This window comes from Schistocerca gregaria, chromosome X (genome assembly GCF_023897955.1).
Source record: "Schistocerca gregaria isolate iqSchGreg1 chromosome X, iqSchGreg1.2, whole genome shotgun sequence".
Taxonomy (NCBI): Eukaryota; Metazoa; Arthropoda; class Insecta; order Orthoptera; family Acrididae; genus Schistocerca; species Schistocerca gregaria.
In genome coordinates, this window is record NC_064931.1 from 30092454 (window position 1) to 30115009 (window position 22556).

General features: G+C 42.7%; 1 protein-coding gene across 2 annotated transcripts in view; it reads left to right on the top strand.

Moving 5' to 3' along the window:
* Positions 1 to 22556, top strand: part of LOC126298492 (uncharacterized) — a 1054904-nt gene that overhangs the window by 198927 nt on the left and 833421 nt on the right. Inside the window, exon 1 of one of the 2 annotated variants that reach the window (XM_049989829.1) lies at positions 13705 to 13797. The exons of the other annotated variant lie outside the window; for it this stretch is intronic. The gene's annotated coding sequence lies outside the window, so the exon portion shown is untranslated. Of the gene's footprint in view, positions 1 to 13704; positions 13798 to 22556 lie in introns of those variants that run through there. 2 annotated transcript variants of the gene reach the window in all.

Consider the following 22556-nt stretch of genomic DNA (forward strand, 5'->3'; position numbering starts at 1 on the left):
AATGACTTAAATATGTTACCGAGAAGAAAGTATTTCCGTAGTTTCATTATTCTACTTTTTTTGTTTTTCGATTTTTTTTCTTTCAGTGTATACTGTATTATTTTGTTAGATACAGGTTGCGTAAAAGCCAGAAACACGGGCCCTGACGAAGCAGGAAGTGGTAGGAATTTTGACGAAACGGATGGCCGAGCTACGGGGGAAGAATGCCGTGGTACAAAGGCAGATAGACACTTTAACGGCGTAGAGTGAGCGTAGGCAACCCGCAGGAGTGGAGGCAAAGGCTTCAGTCAGTGTACATGCTTCTTCTGTGGATCCCACTGCGGCTGGTTTAGTGGCGCTTTTGTAGGGGAAGCGTACTGAGAATGTGTCACAGCTTATTGACACGAAACTGCTGCTAGTATGGGTAATGGACGAGACGAAATACGTTTGCATACGGCTAACTTATGATTTGTGTTCAATGAAAAAGACATAAGTCATTTTCCATGAAGGGTTCAGTAAGGCGTGTATATTTAATCAACTTACGAACGTACTCTGTCAGCAGTTCCACAAACAGAATAGCGCTAGATTCCTATGGGAAAGATTTAATGTAATGTAGCAGAAACCATACAAGTCGGTGGCAGGATTCTTAGACAGAATCAGGGAAACCAGTGCACCTAAAATGAAGAGACTGATAGAATTATTCTGCAAGAGGCAGAACACTATTATAATTGTAGCTTATCCTTACAGGATTTCTCTTTCCTGTGAGTTGTGATTACTTCTTGAAACACAACTTCTTCCACTTAAGTACAATTTTGTCAGTATTTTGGTCAAATTTCCATGTGATGAGACAATTATACATTCTGGTTACACTAAATGAAATTGAATGCAATCAGTGGAGTAAGTCTGACTTTCATGTATGGTTTTCATAGACAATGTAGGCTATTTGTGATTATTTATTTATGTGATGCTGGCAATTAAAGAGATACAGTGCAGAGAGCTAGCAGAATTTGTTGACGTTATGTTGTAATGCCCCTGGAGTAGACGGCATTCCGTTAGAATTACTGATATCCTTAGAAAGCCAGCCATAACAAAATTATTCTACATCGTGTGCAACATGTATGTGACAGCCGAAATGCTCTCAGTCTTCAAGAAGAATGTAATAATTACAATTGTATAGAAAGTAGGTGTAACAGGTGTGAGTATTATCGAACTGTCAGTTTAATAAGTTATGGTCGCAAAATACTAACATGAATTATTTACAGTAGAATGTAGAAACTGGTAGAATCAGACTTTGGATTCTGGAGAAATGTTGTAAAACGCAAAGGCAATACTGACCTCACGACTTAGATAGGTTCAGGAAAAGAAACCTACATTTATGGCATTTGTAAACTTAGCGAAAGCTTATGACGACGTTGACTGGAATACACTCTTTGAAGAGTAAAATACAGGGCGCCAAGAGCTATTTACAAGTAGTATAGGAACCAGATGGCGGTTACAACAGTCGAGGGCGTGAAAAGGAAGCAGTGGTTGAGAAGGGAGTGAAACAGGATTGTAGCCTATCCCAGATATTATTCAATCTGTACATTGAGCAAACAGTAAAGGAAACCAAACAAGAATTTGGTGAAGGAATTAAAGTTCTGGGAGAAAAAATAAAAAGAACTAAGGTTTGCCGATGATATTGTAATGATGTAAGAGATTGCAAAGGAGTTGGGAGAGTAGGGAAACAGAATGGATAGTGTCTTGAAAGGAGATTATAAGATAAACACCAACAAAAGTAAAACAAGGGTAATGGAACGTAGTCGAATTAAATCAGGCAATACTGAGGGAACTGGGAATGTCTCTATTTCGGCAGTAAAATAAATGACGATAGTCATCTAACATTTTGCGTTGTGTCTGTTGTTCTATATCGTGTCTCCCTACCACTTTCGCGCAACGACGCTCTGAGCGTGTTTTTTAGGGAATTGACTAGTTTGAACCTGGGACCTGTTACTAGTAAGGAGACGTCAGACCACACATGACATGTAGAGTTCAGAAGAGTTCAGTGAGACTAGCGATGATATAACCAAATACTTAATGATTTCAGCGTCAGCTCCACTGTAAAAGAATCTAAATAATAACTAAATTTAGTGGAAGGGGTTCAAGGCTTTCCTATTTTTAGTTAGCTGGTAAATTAACGTCGAAAAAGCAGACAATTTTACCATTGGAAATTTTATTCTACTCACAAAACATTGTTTATAAATTGCACTATTGATAAAAGGAAATGTTTTAATACAGGATGATAAAAACCAACTGCGTTCAACAAAAATGTGGACGAATATTCCCTGAGTGGGTTTCCAAGTTCTACAATCGATCGAAGGATGACCTATGCCATATCACATCTATAATCTAGGTTTAAATTAAGTTTCAAAAAAGAGAAAACTATCAAAATGGTCTATAGTGACCCTCAATTATCTTTCATTACTTATCTAACTTGTCTTAAATTGCAGTGGCTGATGTAGTGACCCTCAATTATCTTTCATTACTTATCTAACTTGTCTTAAATTACAGTGGCTGATGTGGCTTCTCAATAACTATATAACAGAAAAATCATCGCATTTCAGATTTTTACTTCAAGTGGCAAATGTGAACACCATGAGCTTTAATTGACGATCGACACTAGTATTACGCAAAAAGGGGGTGTAACAGATAAGACTTCTGTAGTTCTGAGTGAAGCTTTATGCGCTGTTACGCGGCATTGCGTGAGTTCATTACCCTGTCATTGTTTGTCAGGGGGCGGCGGGCAGCACAGCTCCGCTCACCTCGCCATCTCGGAAGCAACTCTCACCTAACTTCTCCTTACTACAATTTGCCGAAGTTGGTTTAAAAAAAACTATCTGGCTGTGTTTTCATCTGACCAATCAGGGTCTCAATGTTAACCTTAAGCTCCGCCTACAAAAATTCTGTCTATCCAATGAGCAACATTATACTTTTCGTGGTGGGGCAATGTTTTTAAAGTTTGCAACGTAACAGAGACGCGAAAAAGTCTCACGCTAAAACATGCAGCTGGTGTGGTCCTTTTAGTGTTATCGTAAGATCTATACTGTTCTTGTGGAGGGCTCTATCTTTTAACATGGGCTGGGGGGGGGGGGGGGTGGACCTAGCGGTTAGCTGGAGACGTGGGTGTCCGTCCCTTATCGTAGGGCCTTCAGGTTAACATGGTTCTGCTCTCGGGTTCTGTTCTGGTTTCTCCCCTCGGAACTGCGTCTGTCTCACGGTGGGAAGGTATGACATGCATTTAGGCATTCTTGTGTTAGTCTGTGGTATTCCGTTTGCTCACTCGTTACTCGTATTACTTTGGTTAATTTAATGTCACGATTTATTCGGAGCTATGTGACATACTACTGGATTTGCTTATCATGTCAGGGTTTTCATGGAAGGTGTTGGATTTGCCTGACACCATACAGTCAAAGTAGAGAGGATATAAAACGTAGCCTGACAGTGGAAAGAAAAGCGTTTCCGAAGAAGAGAAATTTTTAACACTGAATATAGATTTAAATGTTAACAAGTATTTTCTGAAGGTATCTGTCTGGAGTGCAGCCTTGCGTAGAAGTGCAACGTGAACTATAAACAGTTCAGCTAAGGAGAAAATGGAATCTTTTGAAATGTGTTGATATATAAAAATGCTGAAAATTGGCTGGCTAGATCCTGTAACTTGTGAGTATGAACGGAATGGAACTGGGGAGAAATGAAAATTGTGGGACAACATGAATACAAGAAGGAATCGGTTGACAGGATGCATTCTGAGACATCAAGGGGTTACCAATATAGTACTGGATGGAAGTGTGCGGGTGAGACCAAGAAAACATGTTCAAAAGGATGTAGGTTGCAGTAGACATTCGGACATGAAGAGGATTGCATACGAGTGAGTAACATGGAGAGCTGCAACAAACCAGTCTTCAGACAGAACATCACAATAACAACAGGCTTTGAATAAAAGTTTTTGTTGAAATTCAAGTATACAGTAGAAGGTTACCTTTTATTTTTGAAATGTGGATGAATACAGTGTCAAAATGGACAGGCAATTATTCATTGAGAATTGTGGAGTGAATTTTTATTTTTTAGGTGAATTTTTTTTCACTGATGTTATAATAATTCTGTAGTGTGGAGGAACATAAATTTTGTACCACAAAGGTAGGGTTTTTATCTGGAGTGATGATGTTGTTTCTCTTAATAGGGTTTTAGTAGTCTGGTACTTTTTTTCACAGTTGATACATTTGGAATTCGGTAGGCTTAATGGAGAGTTTAGTAGTGTTATGAAGGAACTGGAGTGTATTTTTTCATGGAGAAACAAATTTTGTGACTTGAAGTGTGGATTTAGAAAATTTTCCTGCCCTATATCCGCCCCCATCCCTCACTCTGGTAGGAGCGGACATACAGAGCTGATTGAAGATAAAGCATTCCCAATTGATTAAAGCACGATGAAAAGGTTGAGCACATAATAATTTATATAATTCGTTGATTTATTAGCGTATTCAGAAAAAAGGTATTTGGAAGTTGGCAGTTTTGTGTGTGAATAGCTTACGAACTATTTTTTGACATATTGGTGCAGTATTAAGACTATTTGAGTTTGTGTGGACACACTGGCAGTGTTTAAATAAAATTTTTACAGTGCATTTTTAAATGTTTCATTTCTACAATGGTACTTTATCCATTTTGAATATTTCTCATGTCATGTATTTTTTGTTTCTTTTCTGCTTTTGTTGCTAATCTTTAGTACTAAAAGTGTGAAGTGTGCTCGTCCTTGTCTTGATAATTAAATGCTTTTGGAGAGTTAGTAGAGAATTTTGTGCTTAGTTTTTCATTTGTGAAGACGAGTTAAACTTGTAAAAATTTTTGGTTAACTTGGTGCCTGAGGTGTCACTTTGAAATCGTTGTTTGTTGCTTGCGAATGATGAAGAATCCTACAGTTAGTCAGAGGTGACCCGAACGGCACACTTTCGAAAAAGTAGGGAGAGAAGGGAACAGTATAAGATGATTGGTATTTTGTCAACTGCTGCTACTTAAGGAAGTGATAATGTACTTAATAGTGATTCAGTTATTATGTTTATTAGCAAAGTAAAGGATGCTGAAGCCAGTGATATTAATGTTGAACTTTCACACAGTATCTCGCAACTGTCACATTTAGCTCGCACTTCATTTCTCAGTTGCTTCATACCAACGACTCCTCTAGGCTATCAAAACATTCTGATGTGAATTATATAGGTGCCATTGTTAAAACAGACTGCTATTTTAAATATCAGTGTACACTGCCTCAGTGGGCAATCCTAACTAAAATTTCGTTTCTTCTTGGAGACAACTGGAAAAGCTTAATAACCTTTCAAGACAGTCAGCTTATCTCGTGAGACAGTTGCTCATAGGCTCTTGTTTAACAAAAAATTTGAGTTCATATAAATAGGGTAAAACCAGAAGGACATATTGGCATTGAGATTGGACACATCACTCTTTACATCACTGTGGAATAACTTGAAAAAATTAGAGGAAATAGGGTTGATTAAATAAATTATACATTTCGAGATGAAATTCAAGTCATTTCTTCTGTAAGTACTTCCGTTTCGACATCGCCTCTCCGCAGCTAACAAACGTCAAATACGTGTAATTGAAGATTTCTTCTAGTCGTTTTGAACACTTCGGTAATTCGAGGTCGCAGGGGGGAGTGTTCGTCACCTGATACCGTTGTCATCACAGCCATGGTGCGATGCAGTCCTCCACTAGCATCCTACAGCTTAATCGAAAAGCTCAGCAATGATGTAGTTTCAGGAAGAGAGACAAAAAGAGAGAATAAAAAAGTCCACACATAACAGAAAATGAAACTTATCAGTTTTTATGGAATCCATATGGTTAAATCTTACTTCAGTGCGCCTAATGACATCACAGTAGTCCTGACAGGTGCAGGATGTGGTGATTCATTTCGACAGTGTATTAGTTTCTAAAGACCGGCATGTCGGGCTCGTAAGTATTGGCCGAGCAACGTTTCTGGAGCGGAAATACTGCAAGAACTTCATGTTCCATGTTTGGGCCTGGAGTTGCATCAGCAGTTTTCTGAAACTATGTCTTACAAGAAGAAGCCGCAGCAGGTCGCTCTCCGACACAGTGGAAAGTTCGTTCGGTCTTACGTGCAAGCATTTGAAATATTATTAAAGCTAGATTTTATGCCACAGTGGCATTCTTTGGCATAAATATCATTACGAAAACCAACTTCTTTAATGTTCTAAATACCTCTCGATCTGGCGATAATTTTGTGGCAAACCAAGCATATTAGAGCATTTTCTCGGAAACTGGGGCCTGCAACTAATTACGGATCCACGCTCAGATTTGATTAATTTCATCGCTTCTGTTTGCGATTTCTGTTTGCTGTGCGATTGAGAATAGGGTGCTTTTGTAATGGGCGAATGTAATGCACCTGTCAGTGAAAGTATACGTCATAGAATTGACAGAACGGCATACACCTTGGCGGAATCAGTTTTAATGATTACGTCGATACTCCAGTTTCATTAACAAAGAAACCATTATATTAATGGGGATATTTTTGCATTTCAGACGACTTAATGATGTACAGAAACGTATCCATTTTTATGCTTCCGTACCTCAGTCGGTAAAAACGGAACCCTTGTAGGATCAGTTTGTTGTCCGCCTGTCTGTGTGACCGAGCGAGGTGGCGCAGCGGTTAGCAGACTGGAGAACGGCGGTTCAAACACGCGTACAGCCATTCTGATTTAGGTTTTCCGTGATTTCCTTAAATCGCTTCAGGCAAATGCCGAGATGGTTCATTTGAAAGGGCGCGGCCGACTTCCTTCCCCATTCTTCCCTAATCCGATGGAACCAATGACTTCGCTATTTGGTTCCCTCCCACAAATCAACCAACCAACCTGTTAACACCCCTTTTTTCAGGAATGGGTAGAGGTAACAAGTTGAAATTTATGTCAGGTACTAAGATCTACGGTAACTTGGCTACGTAAATACTTTAATCTTCTAAGCCAAAGCAATCAAAAGATGCGGCTATGTATGTGACATATTTTGATACTAGCCAACTCATTCATTAAAACCTATAGACGCTATAGATGAATTACCTGTCTGATGAAGATGTGCTGGTCCGGTGGTAAAGCGCGCACCTGGACACACAGAAGTTGCGGGATTGAATCTCAATGTGGCCACGGATTTTTTTTAGTCTTGATTTTATACTAGCCTTCTCCCGTCTCAATGACTTGAAGAGTCGGCAGAAACAACAGGTGGTTCGCAACTCACGTTGAACTTTAGGTTCGCTTTCCCCAGTTGGATAACTGGGGTAGGTTAGGGGTATGCAAGTTTGCAAAGTGGCATCGAATAGAAAGACTTTATTAGGCCATTGTGCCACGCGAAATTATCATTATTCTCTATACACAACTGAGTTTGTACGGAATACTTACAGCGCGAGGACTCCTCGCACTTGTCAGGCTTTTTTTTCTTCTTTTTTTGGGTAAGGTCACAAAACTTTGTCCAAACGCTGACGACAGATTTGTTTCTATTGGCCTACTTCACGTCTACGGACAGTATGTGGGTAGCACTTCGTCTTCTTATTCGTGTTATGCTGTGTAAACCTACAGTAAAGCTGTGCAGTTCCACGTAACGATGAAGCGAAGCATCTCGCGAATTTTATCACCGACTGCACATTTTACATGAAAAATTAATTGTGATTAACCTTTGTGCAAGATGGGTATCGCATCTCATTTGTTAAATGCTGTCAGTATGTTATGTCAAAATGAATTTCTAAGAAAGACATGGACAGTTTTAAAAAGAAAACAACAGACTTTCTGCACTGACGTATTACTGCTTGTGATAAGTGGGTCCACCACTTCAGAGTCGAAGTAGTGGTCAGAGCAGCACTGGAATGGCGAAGCCGGTGTCAGTTGCTATAAATATTATGGCCTGTGCTTTTGAGATATGAAAAGTGTCTTTTTTATAGATTATTTTACAAAGTACATACGCCATTAGGCGCCGGTACTGCGTTAAAACACAATGATTAGTTTTAATCATTTAAATTTAATTATATCCAAAATTTAATTATATCCAACCTGTACATTATGCTCACACGAACCTCGAACTGAAGACAATTGCCTGAATGACAGGCGTGCAGTGTTCATATGTTTCCTTTTGTTTGCTTTCGGCGCCAGCAAGTGGACGAGTTACTTTGTCTCGGGCACTTGTGCTGTGCGCCAATACAGGGAGAGGCAAACTCGATTTAGTATTATGTTTCTAATAACGCAGCGTTCCGTGAAGGGTACACTGTGGTTCGTTTTTGGACAGGCCTTGAGCAGTAGATTACCGAATAAAAAATATACGGTGCTATTCAAAAGAGACGTACAGCCATCAGCAACTAACATAGTTACAAGAGAGACATCACTTGCTTGATATGTATTTCATTTCGCTCCTGGACAAAAAAGTTAGCTGGGGTGCTCGGTATACATTGATGTAACAAAAGTCATTGGACAGCGATATGCACACATACAAATAACTGTAGTATCGCGTACACAAGGTATAAAAAGGCAGTGGATTGGCGGAGCTGTCAGTCAGTTAGTTGGTTTATAGTGAACAGTGAGTCAGCAGTTAGTGGCAGTCAGCTATGTTCCGACTGCGCTCTCGGGAGCTGAATGTCGGGGCGAGAGGACGTGTTTCCCCGATAGCGCACGAGTCGCCCGATCGCCGTCCGGTGGGGTTTCCTACTTCGGCGGCCCGACCGGTCGCTCCATCTACAACACGGAAAATACCACCGAGCTACGAAATGTGTACTGATTCGGAAGCTAGTGAAGAAGAGGATACGAATGTCGAACAACTTGCGAACGACTCAAAGAAGAAGAGAGACGCCATCACAGACAGTGACGCTTCCCGAGTCACAGGCACCGACGTAGGGGGATGCGTCTTTGCCGCCGAAGAAAGGGCGAACTTGGCCGGCTAAGACGAGAGCGGCGTCTTCTCCGCCTGTGCTACCGATTCAAAACTCTTTGCAACACTGCGGGATGATGATCCTGCAACATGAGACCAACAGCAACAAGAACAGGAGCAGTGACAACCGCAGCAACAGAAGCAACAGCTTCCTCCCATTGTGCTGCAGCATGAGGGGGACTATAAGCTTTCAAAGAACGGGCTCAACGGGAACTTTGCTGGATCTTTCACCGCTTAGCAGTTTGGCGACGGCAAGCTAAACTCGCGCCCCCGAATACCGCCGATTATCTTAAGATTGTGGAGTATGTGGGCGCCGAGAGTATTCCGAGCTGTACATTTCCGTCGTTAAAACCGAAATGGGTGAAAACTGTTATCAACTGAATTCCTCGGACTGTACATCAAGAAGGCGTTGCAGCAGTAATACATGAAATGGATTGCCTGGCTCAAGATTCTAGGTACAGGAAAGATAGCCTCGAAGAGAGTCGTCACACTATCTGACACTGAGAAGCGCCACTAGATATTCCGAATGGAGCAGTTCTACGACCTTGTAGCTTAACTAACCTCAGGACATCACACACATCCATGCCCGAGGCAGGATTCGAACCTGCGACCATATCAGTAGTTCGGTTCCGGACTGAAGCGCCTAGAACCGCTCGGCCACAACGGCCCGCTCCCCATGCATGTTACAGCTGTTATAGATTGTATCACAAGGCATGTCTCTACACCGTGCTGCCTCGATGTGTTAATTGTGGCCAAAGACATGAAAGGGGCAAGTGCCCCTTGAAGCGAGAGCCACCTGCGGTCTGCTGCTTCTGTCAAGGTAGTCATCCAGTCAGATAAGGAGCTTCGTCCAGCACAAGAATGCTCGAAGACGGCAATTTGGACTCCTGCCGCTCCGCTCGCAGGAAGCCACCTAGAACATGTCATCTACCTCCATCCGCAAGCTAAAGATTGTTTTCACCTCGCAGCACCAGAAAAACTACGTAATGCAGCTGCGGCCCTTATTAATGGAGTAACGACCTGGTAAAATCAAACAGAATTTGACAGTAGTAGAAGTAGACCGTGGGATTTCTACTGACCAGCAGACGAATCTCCAGACCATAACATGGGGGCCTCGACCAGTCAGCGCCCCCAGGAAGTAATCATGTCTGTCGATGACAATACAGATCTTGTTGTGTTGATTCGTGAACTAAGGCAGACTGCCACTGAACTTAGGAAACGCTGGTCGCTGTACCAGCACTCATTATCTCAGCTCTTCGAGAAGCTGTTGGAGGACTCTTCCACATTACCAGCGACACCACACAGGTTAGTCATACCTGGGATTAGGCATGTGGCGAATGTCACCTTTGCCACTTGGAATGCTACAAGCATCTTCTGTAAGTTGAAGAAGTTTGAACTTTTCTTGCGAGCAAACAGTGTTGACATTCGTATGGTCTGTGAGACTCGTCTGGTAGCTGACTATTTCTGAGCCCAGGTCTGCGCTCCTGAGAACCTGCAAGCTATCCCGAGAATGGTAACCAGCCGGACGTTCTGTACTTCTACATAATCAGGAACATCCCAGGAGTCGTCACAACTGAAGCCGTCCATGTGCTCTCTCAGACCGTGTCCCGGCTAAGACTGCCAGTTTAGCACGGCCAAGACTGACTGGGGCATACTACATCGTACTCTCACAACACATCCGTTACTAGCCGACGCTAATGACGCGGCCGCTACCTGCATCACAACGGCTATCACACAAGCCGTCACTCTATCCACGGTGGACGCAGGCCGCCGCCAAGAAGAGCTCCTACAGGAGATCCTTCTTATACGAGAAAATAACTCCTTGACTAAAACAGTGACGTCTCACGAAACAATATGACGTTAAGAGGCGGGTCAATCTTCTCCAGCAGCCCTCAGCGAATATCGTAATTAACGGTGGATAGGCAAGTTGGCATCGATCCCACCGACTACTAGCCCGTGGGACGTAGTCCGAAATTTCACGAAAAGGCATTCCAAGATACCTTTACTAATGACTCCTGACTGGCACACCTATACACTATACGACAAAGCTAATGCTATCGTCGATGTGTTTGAGAGCACATTCACACTTGTGAAGGACCCCATAAATCAGGCCAACATCGGGGTGGTTGAAGACAGACTTCAGGTCTACCTCGCAGCAGACCCTGAACGGACAAAAGTCCAAGACAAAGAAGCTATAAATGAAGAAGTAATCCGGCGGGCACTCCAATGTCTTCCCCACCAGAAGGCGCCTGGACTCGACCTCAACACTGCTCCAATGCTCTGGGAACTACCACCGGCAGCAAACGTGCAAATCACCCGCTTGTTCAATGCTATACTGACCCAGAAAAAGTATCCTAAGATTTGGAAGACAGCAGTCGTCACTGCGGTGCCCAATTCGGAAACGAATCGTGCAGAACCAACCAGCTACCGACCTGTCAGCCTTCCCTCAACTCTCAGTAGGGCACCTGAGAGAGTTCTGCTGCCCTGACTGACTGCACACCTCACTACTGAAGAAGTAGTGCAGATAAAAAATCTGAGTTTCGTGAAGCCCATTCCACACCTCTCCAACTCTTACAGGTGGTCGAGCACGTCATCCGGCCTTACAACAATAGGGAGATGGGCGGCATGATTCTCTTCGATGTGTTACGAGCTTTTGACAGCCTTTGGCACATACTTGGTACATCTACTTGCTAGTTAAGTGGACGGTAGGACCTATGACGTGCGAGTTAAAGATGCCACCTCTGCGAGTCACTGTGTTATTGCTGGAGTCCCGCAGGGCTCGGTGTTGGGCCCACTGCGGACTTACCTGTCTCACTCCGAGTTGAAAAATATATCTACGCTGACGGCACTGCCCTGATCTGTTTCCACCGACGTCCGGTGGCGGTTCATCGCCAACTCCAGACTGCCTCCCGTGAATGAGCTTCTAACTGGAGAATTCATTTTAATGCTGCTAAGATCCAGGCACTGCTATTTGTGAGACGACGGCTTGTGGTGGAGGATAAAATCACATTATGTAACACACCCATTCCTTGGGCACTGAAAGCCAAATACATGGGAGTCACTCTTCACCGGTAGTTGACCTGGAAGCATCATGTCTACGAAACCTAGAGGAAGGCGTCGTCTGCTCTCGGAGCTCTTTATCCCCAGCTGAAAGAACGTTTAAGAATGGCGGTGCAGTGTGGCCTTCGAATATTTAGAGAGTCCATCTGTTCAGTCTTGGGGACAGCTGCCAACACACATATAGCAAAATTGCAGCCTCCCCCAGAATGTAACACTTCGGCGCATTTTCCGCGCACCACATAATTTCCCAGCCTATTACCTTCACGAAGCAGTGAAATTACCTTCAGTGAAGAAACCAACTGTGCTCGCGCGATTTAAGAACACACAGAGGAGCTGTACCAGAAGACACAATCATCACCAAGCGCCCTCATACAGAGTCGTAATGAAGAAGATGAGCGCTTTTAGTGGCCCGTAGCCTTATTTGAAAGGCAGTAGGCCCGTGTGAGTTTATTATTACTGTTAATATCTCTTTAAGGCGCCCACGAAGAAAACCGATATCCCTGCAAGCACATACTACTCACCATCATAGATTACATGCGACAGGCAATACCTTCGGGTAATACACTGCACTCAAACGACGAATAAGAGCAATCTATTCAGAAGAAGCTTTATAGAGAGCTGTCATTTGAACTCTGGTGATTCATGTGAATGTGTTTCCGACTTGGTTATGAACGCGTAATGGTAGTAGGACCTAGACACACGGGACATTCCATTTCGGAAATCATTAAGGTATTCAATATTCCGAGATCCACAGTGTCAAGAGAGTGTCGAGAATACCAGATTTCAAGCATCGCCTCTTAGCACGGACAACGCAGTGACCGACAGCCTTCACTTAACGACCGAGAGTAAAGGCGTTTACGTAGAGTTGTCAGTGCTAACAGAGAAGCAACACTGCCTGAAATAACCGCATAAATCAATGTGGGACGTACGACGAACGCATCCGATAGGACAGTGCGGTGAAATGTAGTGTTAATGGGCTATGGCAGCAGACAGCCGGTGCGAGGTCCTTAGCTAACAGCACGACGTCGCCTGCAATGCCTTTCCCGGGCTCCTGACAGTATAGGTTGGACCGTAGATGACTGGAAAACCGTGTCCTCGTCAGATGAATCCCACTTTTAGTTGGTAACAGCTGATGGTAGGGTTCGAGTGTGCATCAGACCACACTAACCCACGGCCCCAAGATGTCAACAAAAATGGCTCTGAGCACTACGGGACTTAACATCTTAGGTCATCAGTCCTCTAGAACTTAGAACTACTTAAACCTAACTAATCTAATGACATCACACACACATCCATGCCCGAGGCAGGATTCGAACCTGCGACCGTAGCGGTCGCGCGGATGCGCTATCTTCGAATAATATTGTATCTGATACGTTTACTTTGTGATTTTTTTATTTTTTACGACGAAAGTTGAGGATAATAGAGACATATCTACAGGAAAATAATCAGCAAGGATGGCACCGCAGAGTGCGTACTCGAGGTCGTGGAGGAAGTTGTAGATGAGGAGCACGTGAGGGGATTTTCCTTTTTTTTGCGTCTGGCGCTACTTAGCTGGGAGGACAACGGCGCGCGCGAGTCGCGAAGGATAAGGAGCAGCAAGGAGGAGGAGGAGGAGGCGAGAGCGGGAAGAGTGCTGGAAGCTGGCGGGGCAGCGGCGGCGGCGGCCGGCAGGCCCGCAGTGAAAGTGGTCGGCCTCAGTGTGCACGCGACCCTCGCGCCGTGCTGTTGTGTGCGAGTGCCCGTCTGTGCCGCCGACTGCCATGCCGCCGCCGCCGCGCCACCCGCCCGCTGCCCGCTTCTAGTGTAAGTCCGCAGCAGCACCACGGGACACCTGCCACTCCAAACGTCTCACTCTGTCTTCTGCAGTTACCTCACACATCCACGAGAGGAAAAAAAGTCTGACGAACCCTCGTGTAAAGCGTTCCGGTTATCGATACCCGCGTCTAGACCATTCCGCGACAGTCTGGTCGCCTCACCCCTCAGCCGGCGTGCGCGGCCTCAGTTACGTAACAGGCGGCCACCGCTCTGCAGAATTGGGCGAATCTGTGATTGGGGAGAGTGGCGCGCGGGCGCCTTCGCTGACAACTCACTGCCCCGACAACCGCCGCTCTGTTTTTCCGGCTCGACTCTAACAGCACAGTCGGCAATTTATTTGCTTCGTTTACTCTTTTGACATCACATATATCTCTCTATTTAGTTCTTTTTTTTCCCACTTCGTGAAGAGTTATCGTGCTTTCAGTAGCAAAAGATGTCGGCTATTAGGTTTTCTGAGGCTCTATTTTCGCATCTTATCTTACCTCGAGATATCTTCAGCCTCCTGTGTTGCCTGTGTCTTTAGGGTGTATCGACTGTATTTCGCCACGAACGACGCTGGAGAAAAAGGTTAATCTCTTCACGTGCAACGAGCCTAACGCAGTCGCTGCCGATGCTGATTTACTCTACTGATTCGATTCTGGAGAAACAAAAGAATTCTCTCGCGTGTACTCGTACGTACATAGAGTGCTAGAATTTTCAGCAATTCCTCCTCCACGTTATAAATGGATATTAAGAGATGGCGCTGTACGAAACTGACTATGTGAACAAAATGTGGTTATTTCCGGCGATCTGTAGCTCGCAGAAAACGGGCAGTGGCTGTAACGGCGTTTCCAGGAACGCATCGGTTCGGGGCCGAACGCTGGCAGCCACTGCTACCTTCGTAAACAGTTCCTTCCATTTCCATTTACGTGCATATATACGCGGTCATCCAGAAAGGTCAGCTGTACCATTCCTGCGCACGTACTAACACATTTTACGTCACTTACGTTATGAATATAATGGGAATTTAGGGCCGCCTGATATGCAAACAACTGTTGTTTATATATGCCCAAATTTGCTTCAGATCCTTTATGCCGCCATCATTGCGTATTTGTAATCAATTCCATGAAATGAAAACATGTTTTATGTACTAATTATTCGAACGAAATTTAGGCTTAAAAGCAGTTTATATCTTTTCTTGTTATTACTTCATTTTCTACGTTCCTGAATTCTGTGGAAATCTCTTCACATTACTGCACGGCGGTAGCTTGTTAGCTGCCAGTAAACGATGTTACTGTCAGTCTTGTTGGCGAGTTAACAAATCACATTACCTATAAAACGTATCTTTGTTGCGCAAAAATATTTCGCAACTATATTTTGCGATTTTTGCGCAGTTGGGGTGCGTAACAAGCTCGTTTTTCCATTTAGAAAATATTTTATGGCATTTTTACGTGCAGCTCCTAAATTTTGCTTTAAGATGCAACAGAAACGTAAGAGTATAGAATTCTGTGCCTTGGAAAAGTTGTGGGAAATTAATAGCGCAAATATGGTAAGATTAATACAGTTTTTTCCCTTTGTAACGACAAGCAGATGCACGACGAGCAATGACGGTTCTGTTGATAAACATGTGCTGTTACAAAAATTCCTCAGCTTTCGAAATTTATTCAGAAGACGTATTAATGATTCAAGCACAAAAGGTGTTAAATATTTCAGCTAAATCGTGTGGTCAAATTAGTATGTCTAAACAGAAAAACCTGTAGCCCCGTGATACATGTTATTGCGTTGCCGAAGAATGGTGTGCTGATCTAACCGCGAAAAACCTATTCCTTAATTTTGGCTTACCGATTATTGAGACGTTACAGTAGCAGTGAGTTGTGTTCTACGTTGCTCTATCCAGGGTTGGTCACAAGTGTGAATTTCGCCGGAAATACGTTATATTTTTTTTACATGTTTGTTTATTTTGAGTGTACTTGTCCTTAACGTGGCGTTTGAAGATGTAAACGCGACCAGTGTTGCTTAATTGCAGCGTTTCAGAGGCAATCTGTAAGTCTTATACTTTTGCCCTAAGAGACCACATACATTACGTGATTCTAGAATGTATAGTAGCCCTCAAAAGAACTTATTTAGAGCCAGAGAGTGAAATATTTCAACACAGGACGACGAATGTCAATTTCTTCTCAAATCTTCTTTTCAGAACGAAATTTAAATATTACTTACAGGAACATCAAGAGAAACTGAAAACTTTAGTTATAGCAGTGAAGATAGGTTGGCAGGACCGTTAGGAAGGAACGGCTGGAGCAGGTTGTGAAACTGCTTTCTTGGCGTCAGCCAGCATTGCCCCTCTCATTTGCATGCAGAGCCACTCCTTCACGGCACACTTTAAAATAACAATTTTGTCATCCGACTCCTTTATCCCCGCGACCCGCAATCCATACCTGGCCTCACAGACAGTTTTATAGATACAGAATACTTATTTCTCATACAAAATCGCTGAATGTAAAGAATCGTTCACACTTATTACAAGAAAATCTTCTATATAGCGGAAGAAATTAGAAGTAGTCAATTCTAATACAATTTTCTTGAGACTGACATACCTAAAGAGAGACTGTTAGTCTCCAATATATCGACAATACTTTTCTAAAGCAGGTTGTCGGAGCCAATGATGTCATTTCTTTATTGCTCTCTTTTCCTCTAAAAATTATATGAGATACAGAGGTTATCTTTTTAGTTACAGGAAGACTTTTCCGATATCAAAGAAGCACGTAACCACATATGATATACTTTGCTACTTCTCTCGCATATTTTCAAACGTGTTTCAGTAGCGTTAAGAGAAAGAGCGTCTAACACCAAAAGCATTCACTTACACAGCAAACAAAGTTCGCACTTAACTTATTAATATTCAATGCCGATTGGTATAAAAGCTCAATTACAACTAAGTTTACACCCATGTTAGAGTACTTTTTACCATCTTCCTTTTGTAAGTACATCATTGCGATTGCCAAAGACTCAGCCGTACAGAGCAATATGTGGGGATTACTCAAATGATCAGTTCGCAGCATTGCACCAGGCTTATGGAAAACAAATTTTTTTCATTTATTTTACTTTCACAAGAATGCTTCAGATTAAATTATGCAACCTTTACAGTTTAGTGACTGAGAATTATGACGATATGTTTCGTTCATTTATCAATTACGCTGCTGATAGCCTCTTGCTCCAGTCTTCGACTGTAACTAGACCTCAAATGCTCCGTGACATGTATTCTACTACTTCGTGCTTGTTAAAACAGAACACGACAGTATGGAATCCCATAGATATTCTTTTCCAGATCGTGCAGCTAAAATCAGAAATTCTGAAACGGCCGACAAAAAAAGAAAAACAAGAAGAAGAAGAAAAGGAAAGCACTGTTAAGTGTGATGTGGATCGGGAAGACATGTGTACGTCTAATGAGAATTACCTTCGTAATTGAGGATTCTCTCACCTATCCTGTCTCATCGGCAATTGCTACTGATACTATTTGTACTTCACTGAACTATAATTTAAAGGAAAACCAGAACATAAAGGAACCCCTGATTATATTTGTCGTTTCCCTCATTATATAGCAGCAGAACCATGAACGAACTAATAAGCAATCATGACCTGAGAACAAATGATAACACATAGGATCATTTCGTTTCACTATTCAGCTTTTCAGCAGTGACAGAGCGCGGTGTACGGTCATAAACAATACAGAACTGTGCCTAACGAGGCATTAGTGCTGAAAATCGTTAAAAAAAACACCTTGTTTATTATGAACGGAAATATTCAGTTAATCACATGTCGTAATAATTATTCATTCAAAAATAAAGCGAGAATTGACTCAAATGTTGAATTATATATCGCAGGGCTTTATTAGGCATAATCTGATTGAAGGGGCCCTTTTACGAATTTAGAAGTAACTTTACTGCTGGTTATGGGGGAGGACAGTTATCGTTTAACGTGGAAACCAGACCATAGTGCTAGCTGATGCTTTTCACATATAAGAGTCCACGTCAATGTTGTTATCACCTACATGTTGTCTCAGAATGTTTATTACAAGAGCCGGCCGATGTGGCCGAGCGGTTCTAGGCGCTTCAGTCTGGAACCGCGCACCACTACGGTCCCAGGTTCGAATCCTACCTCGGGCGTGGATGTGTGTGATGTCCTTAGGTTAGTTAGGTTTAAGTAGTTCTAAGTTCTAGGGGACTGATGACCTGAGACGTCAAGTCCAATAGTGCTCAGAGCCATTTGAACCATTATTTATTACAAGAAAATAAATACAGAAATAAAACAGCATGCCATATCTGTTTTTTCACATTACGGTGCAGAAGCGAATTATTTTCTAATTAAACATGTGTAAGCTGGTGACACAGCGCTGCAGACAACTTAAGATCGATTGGTTCACGACTATGCTCCCAGCAACTTATTTTGAGAACAAGCGAAATGCACATGTCTCTCACGTCGCTGAACAATGTTAAAAATGATTTGTTCCTACTTAAATTCATATCTTGACACGTATAGTTTGTGCGAATACAGACCTAAACTACTTAAAACAAGGAAACAATATGGAATCGTTATTTGTTTGTCACGTTATTTTACGTGAAAACAAGAAGGAAGGTTTGATTTTAAGGTTCAGCTGACGTCCAGTTTATTAGAGGCGTGGCACTAGTTACGTTAGACAGAAATGGAGGAAGAAATAAGTCGTGGATTTCTTCAAAGAACAATCTTTTCATTCGTGTGAAGCTATTTTGCGAAACCGGGAAGACCTTAAATATGAGAGAACAGAAATCTGAAACCTAGTTAGTCTGACGAGGAGCCTAGTATATAAATAACTTAACTACATCGTTTATATTATTTGACGACTATGAGATTTGCATTTTAGGCGGTGAAGGATGTCAGGAAGCACTATCTGTGTGGATTGTTGTGGAAAAACTCCTAATTCGATGATCATTTTAGATAATATACATATCACACCAATAATATATTATCACACCATCTCTTGTACTTCTAAATTTGAAGCAAAATACGATTTATTTTTAAGAGTGTGTAAGTAAAATAAGTGTGAGCAAAATAAGAAGCTTACAAGAAGGACGGAAAGAATCATGTTAAGTAGCTGTTAGCAGCAATATTTCTTTATGGCTTTATTGAAGTAACATATTTGCTTTGACTGTCACATGTATTTCTTTTCTAAAAAAAAGGCTTAATCAGATGTATCATTAACAGTGCCAGATCAGTTAGAATGGGGAAAGAACTTCACACGATGCGTTATTTACAGTTAGTATTTCTCCCATATTATCGTAGAAAGTTGGTCTATGTTATCTGAAGCGTCCATCGATTTCATTAGGAGCTAATTACTTAGTAGTGTTTCTTGAATCTGAATGTTACATCGTCTGCAGTATACTTGACCTTTTCACAGCTGCTTCCACGTACTCTCCATTTAGACATCGAACGGAGTATGTCAAGCGAGCTTTAAACGCACTAAGCTCTCCTGATCGTGATTTATTGTGTATCATCATTCAACGACTGTGCTCAACGTACTTTATGACCAAATGGACCATGAAATGTAAAGCTAAACGTGTCGTGTGTTCAGGGAGCTTCGAGTCGACTGTTCCATGTGCAGTGTTCAACATCTTTCTTTTTATTTGCATCACGTTTTTTGTCGAGTTGTTCAGTTAAGATCGTATCTGGGACAAGTTTGTGTTGGCGAGGCTTTGGGCGGCACGTATATGTCTTAGGGAAGAGGGCCACATTGTTACCATTTGACTCGTTCGCTCGGACTTTCCCACTTACGCCTCTTCCGGCGGAGCTAACGCCATCTTTAAGCTCCAGGGCCCGCACAATGACGCTCTCATCCTTCACTGACCTTCAGGCAATTTATTTCAAATGATGGCACAGTGCCTCAGTCACTAGCTCGTTTTCCTGGAGGTGGCGCTGAACAAAGTGACGCAGTGGTAAGACCACTTAGATTTATGTTATGCGTTTCTTCCTCAAACAGCGTAAGGCAAATCCTGGATGGTTGCCCTGTAAAATACACGCCGATTACATTAACTGTCCTTCGCCTTCTCTCTTTATTGACGTCGACGGGACGTTCTTCCTTCCTTGCGGATGCACACATGTTATTTAACCATTCGTATCTACTGTTGTATTCTGAACATCTTATGGGCTTATTTCACCCACTGAAGACATCCAACCAGTATCCGAAACCACATGTCGTTCCCTGATTTTAGTGAGAGTTAAGAATTTATGCGCCTACTTTTGAGTCGTAATAAACGGATTCGCCCGCATCTCGTGGTCGTGCGGTAGCGTTCTCGCTTCCCACGCCGGGGTTCCAGGGGTTAGATTACCGGCGGGGTCAGGGATTTTCTCTGCCTCGTGATGGCTGGGTGTTGTGTGCTGTCCTTAGGTTAGTTAGGTTTAAGTTGTTCTAAGTTCTAGGGGACTGATGACCATAGATGTTCAGTCCCATAGTGCTCAGAGCCGTTTGAACCATTTTGCTCCGAAAATACGCTCGGACACCTATATTTGTCTACCATTTGAATATGCGTACCCTATCTGCAGGGTAAGCTCGTATTAATAAGTAAAACTAATGTGAAGGCATTCTCAGGCGGGATGTGAGCATCTACGATCACAAACAACAGGATCCAGCGTTTCACATTCTCAGTCAAATGTTGATCTGTACGATGCAAGATTTCTTTCTTGGCTGGAACAAGTAGACGCCGTGTTGAAATATATTTTTCTGAAGTTAAAATGATTTTTTTAATTTTTAATTGTAACTTGCGTGCTATGAAAATATACGGTGTCAAGCCGCCGACACATTAAAGGCCTACAAGAAAATGCGTCGTCCTTTGTGTCATTTGCTATAATAAAATCTTATACAACCGTGATACAATACAACATACTCGAAAGATATGGATGAAAATTTAAAGTTCGGCCGACGTTTAATTCATCCAGTCGTGCATGTATCTCTACTGATGATGATGACGTGATACCTTCGCCTGAGATACTTGGAACGTGTGTAGGGAAACAAGTAACAGGTTCAAACTTCGAACATTTTAATATTGCAAACGAGAATATTGCCTTTGATTGGCCTTTGACTTCGAAATACAGAAAAACAAATGGCTCTAAGCCCTATGAGACTTAACATCTGAGGTCATCAGTCCCCTAGACTTAGAACTACTTAAACCTAACTAACCTAAGGACATCATACGAACCTGCGACCGTAGCAGCAGCGCGGGTCCGGACTGAAGCGCCTAGAACCGCTCGGCCACTGCGGCCGGCACAGAAAAACACTATTTTCGATTAACGACTGGTTTGATCATTTTAACTTACCACACATGTTCTAAACTTTATTTCCATGCTAAAATCTGTTGTCACGCAAATTTTTTTCCAGGGAGAAGTTCTCTTTTCAAAATTTTAAGCGTCTTGAAATACATCAACATCTCCATAATCTTCTTCGGGGGGGGGGGGGGGGGGGTCTTCTCTGCCCATCTCCGACAGTCGCTAATAAAGTTAACGCGGCTGTATCATGCATTTATAGTTTCTGGAGCAAAATCTTTGTGTCGGGCACCCAGGTGTAGTCCACAATTGCCGCTGCGGTCTCTCATCACATTGAAGACGAAGCACCAGGCGATCGCTTCTCATCGTTCACGATGTTAGAAACCACGTTCCGCTCACGTTCTCTTTCGCCGGTGGCGCAAGCACTGCTAAAGTCTGCAACTACCGGGGTTATTCTGAACTAAGTGTAATGAACTGCTCGCCAGCATGTATCCTGTATAGTCTGTGGCCTCCTATGATTCATATGGTATTCTTACTTGTATACATGGTTGCGTTCAGCCGTTGCTGCTGGCAGAAGCTAGTAGATTACCATGTATCCCGGAACGCACAGTTTCTGACGCAAAAGCTAACGAAAGGCTCTCGGAGCCTTCAGCACTGAATGTCGTCGCACGCCTATGCAACCGAAAGAGGCTGTACCATAGTTCAGCAAGGGTCTTCTCTGCACCTCGATGACGATGAAGGCACACGTTCGATCTAAGATTCACCTCAGTATCAGCCCCTAAATTCTTCACATTGTCACTTTAAGCTATTAATTAGGCACCATCTACCACCACGCTTAATCTGAGGACACTGCTGAAAAATAAAAGCAGCAGTGTCATCGAGGAATCATAAAAAGCATGAAATGTCCACCACTCACGATCAGTGGCGATATAAATAATAATTAGCAATAAACTGCAGTATCACAAAAAACTGCTTCTCTTTGTCACCGTGAAGAGACTCTATAACACTTTCGCTCTATTCTCCCAGATTCAGAGAGGCATTTGACGTGTTTATTGGTATTCCTCCTCACGATGGTTAGACTATAATTCTCTGTTCGCTGATTTGGTTTTAACCCAATACTTTTAGACCAGTTGCTAAGTGATATTTTCCCACACGCTTCTGTTTAGGAACGAGGTTCACATCTCCCTTCAGCTATCCTGATTTAAGTTTTACACGATTTAAAACACGTAAGGTGAATGCCAGTAAGGCTCCTTCACGAGATCCACGGTTGATATCCTTCGTTATTCTACTGCTCGGTTTTCAAAGAAAGAGTTGCGAATAAAGAGTACGGCTTTATGTTCTGCACCTCCTCGGGCACAGTGAATGCTGTTCAGACTACTGACAGTTCGTAATGGCCCTGACAGGCGATGTTAATTATAGACGCGCCACATAATCGTGTCGGCCGTACCATCGAGCACGATGTTGCGAAGTTAGATTAA